Source organism: Macrobrachium nipponense, chromosome 46 (genome assembly GCF_015104395.2).
Source record: "Macrobrachium nipponense isolate FS-2020 chromosome 46, ASM1510439v2, whole genome shotgun sequence".
Classification (NCBI taxonomy): Eukaryota; Metazoa; Arthropoda; class Malacostraca; order Decapoda; family Palaemonidae; genus Macrobrachium; species Macrobrachium nipponense.
The window spans coordinates 26,732,443-26,735,934 of record NC_061106.1 but is presented as its reverse complement, the minus strand read 5'-3'; the positions used below and the strand labels follow the sequence as shown (position 1 = coordinate 26,735,934).

At 36.1% G+C, this 3,492-nt stretch overlaps 1 long non-coding RNA gene across 2 annotated transcripts in view; it reads right to left on the bottom strand.

The window, feature by feature from the left end:
- The window catches only part of LOC135214829 (uncharacterized), a 70,800-nt gene that overhangs the window by 25,306 nt on the left and 42,002 nt on the right, over positions 1-3,492 (bottom strand). The gene's annotated exons all lie outside the window — the stretch shown is intronic.

The window sequence follows — 3,492 nt, the reverse complement described above, 5'->3', positions numbered from 1 at the left end:
AGATGAAAATAACAGATCAAGGGAATTATAAAAATAAAGAAAATAATTAAACACATGCATAATCAAGACAAGTAAGTCTTTCGAAGTATAGTTTCTTTTCAATACAGGAGCAGCCACTGTCAGGAAGACTGCTCTGTTCATGGCATCCCAGCATGATACAGAGCCAAATGCCCCGTGAAACGAGTAGCGTACGCTAATTCTAGAGAGGAACAGCTAGCACTCAAGATGATGGAAGAAGTTATATGCTGTAAAACAATTCGTGAAAGATAACGAACAGAGAATCATCCGAAAAGACCTAAATCAGAACTACCATTCTTTATTCAAGGAATCAAGAGGATTTTAAAAAATTAAGGAAAAAGCTATCAAAGATAAAGCTGTCTCCCCTTACGTAAGACCATAAAGCTGACTGTAAACTAACAACAAATCGAACAAATCCCTTGACAAGAGATGAAGGAAAATTTCAAGGGAAGGAAAGAATCGCTGATAGCTTATCTACATTACCCGCCTAGCCGTCACACGCGTACGAGCTAGACTAACGAACTACATGCGACCTTTTTATTAGCTCAACGGGGTCTTCAGTGATATGTATGTCATCTGAATACTTCATAAAAGTTTGATCCCCATAATAAGAACGCATAGTTAAGTTATATATAAAAAGTAGGCCTTGTGTAAGAATGATACAAGATTACTTACTCCAATATCAGATTGTTGTTGTGTTCTCGTGTTACGAGAGTCCAAGTTGACTATATGTTTGTTTTCCTTACTCATTTAATATATAAAAACATTCTATCCCGCCGAGCCAGAGAAAATTATCACTTTAATAAATATGTCAACACAAATTCATACTCAGTAGGAAATTTCGTCAATAGCCATAATAAACTAGTGGCACTGCTGTCATGCAATGTTGGTATATGTGTTAATTGTTAAAGAAATGTCTGCTTAGAATAATTTACCAACACAAAGTTATTGTGGTTAGTAAGGTTAATCTGAGATGCTACACAATCTATTTTACGGTGGTATCCGAATTCCCAAAATACCGCTCTTATGATAAATACAATAAGAGCCAAGCGCTAGGACCTATGAGGTCATTCAGGGCTGAAACGGAAATTGACGGTATAAAGGTCTGGAAGGTGCAACAGGACGAAAACCTCAGAGCAGTTGCTCTATGTAACAATTCAGGAGACTTTCCATAATTAGCATATTAACATGAAAATATAAACAAGGCGTGATCCGACCTCCAGCTTACTCGGGGGCTTGCTAAAGTCTACTGTCAAACAGACCATTGTCTCACCAAGGAAAATTAAAATAAATACATTATATTCTATTAGAGATAATGTTCCTGTACTGTTTAACTTGTACATTTTTTTTTTACATTTTCGTTCTAATAAATAAATCATAAATATCCTATCCTAAAATTCCTTTATCTTTAACTCAACGCGAAATACCTTTTCAAGACCTTTTTAGGCTTTCTTACCCCCCAACAAGAACAACAACAGCAAAAACAATAACAACAACAACATAGAACGCACTTTAGATGTTACAGATTGACAGCAGTCGTAGGTTTTCGAAGATTCTAGGGACACGGCACAAAGGGAAGAAACTGGTCGTATTTCACACGCTTGTATCATAGTCTTAAAAAAAAATAAAAAAAAAGTACGGTGACTAACGGCGCCAACTGTACCCTCTGGGTAGCCGACCTCCATTTCGTCTGGTGACTGGGCCCGTGTGGTATCCGGTGATCAAGGTGTACCTTGAAACGATGGCTGACGCTAGCATGCTGTGGATACACCGGAATGTTATTAAAAAACATGATTGCTTACGACCATTCCTCACAGTTATTCATTATTATAGTATACACATTACAAAATAACTATGTATCATCCTACTTCCTACTATGTTCCTTGATCTCACCGAATATCTGTTGACATGGAATATTTTCTTTGCCACACCTTGGTAAGGATCCAAGGTCTTACGAGAACTTTCAAATTCCGGGAAAATTCGGCTGCATTAAGTGAGATGCGAAGAAGGAATAGTCGCGAGAACTCTGGGACTGGGGAAGTCCGCTTCATTATTTATTACCAAAGTATCCGCCTTTCCAGTGACTGCATTCGTGGGATAAGCTTAGAGTTAGTTGTACAGTGAGGAGATACGTATACCAACCTTGGAGGAATAATGTCCATTATTCCTCCAAGATACCAACATGTCCCCATCTCAATGACATGTGCTATAAACTTTTAAACGTTGATCACTAGTGTACCGTAGCTTTCTATTACCAATTACAACGTTATATTGAAAATTGATATTAAAGGCTTACGTTGAATTGATGCAAATTTTCAACATATTATTGTGTGTACGCTGCAAAACTAGGCGTTGTGTAAACCGTCGTCTTTCGAGCACCAGACCACAGGTTACTTACTATAACAATGACTTCATAAGTCACTTCGTATTCTTAGTAAAGGATTTTTAACTTCCGAAGTCTGATGATTATTTGATTATTAAGGGAAGTTTAGTATTTTGCTAATTTATTTCATGTGATTAATAAATAAAAGGCGCCTCCTGGCATTTCGGATGATTACGTTGTACTATTCATGTTCAAGGTGGGATTAGATTCTCAGATACTTATTCCGATTGTATTTTGAGTCTTAGTAAATAAATTGAGTCAGTTTGAAATTATTACGGCATCATCGAAAGTGTCATGTTCAAGATTAATGAGTGATTCATTGCTGTCTTGAAACAGTCTTTAGAACACGAGGTACTAACTATTCCGCAATAATTAACAAGTCCTGCTGACGTTGTATCACGTCATTCGGACGTCATTACAACATTTTTATTTTTTTCAAAAAAAACACACGAAACCTTTACAGACACACCGTACTTTTCCTATTCTTCATTTTGTTTGTTTCCTGACAGTCCTAAAATTTATATTGAATGGGATGATTCCGCTTTTGCTTGTCTTCTGTGTTGTCAATTTTTAAAGATACATTTAGATTTGTTATGAATTTTAACGTTTTTTTTTTTACTGAAGTTGTACTTTTTAATGGTTAATTTTTATACTGAATGCGGATTTTTAATTTGTAATTTACATGAGTATATGATTAGTGTATATATATATATATATATATATATATATTATATATATATATATATATATATGTGTGTGTGTGTGTGTGTGTGTGTGTGTGTGTGTGTTTCAGACCGAGATCCTTTACCTTTTGCAACAAAATGACCTTCAAATCTTGGGAGATGCCGCATATGCTGTGAGCACATGTCCGTTGTGAGTCCGTGTGTACATGTTTGATTCAGCTAAATGACTAACTGGCCTCACAACACTAATAGACCCAGGCGCAGTTTGTGTGTGTGTGTAATTGTATTTGCGTGTGTATGTGTGTGAACTGTGCACATCTCTTTCTGAGATTTAGTATAGACATTACACACATATGGATATTGTAAAGGTAAACGTGCTTCGATTGTGTGGATGTGTAGCGTATGAAT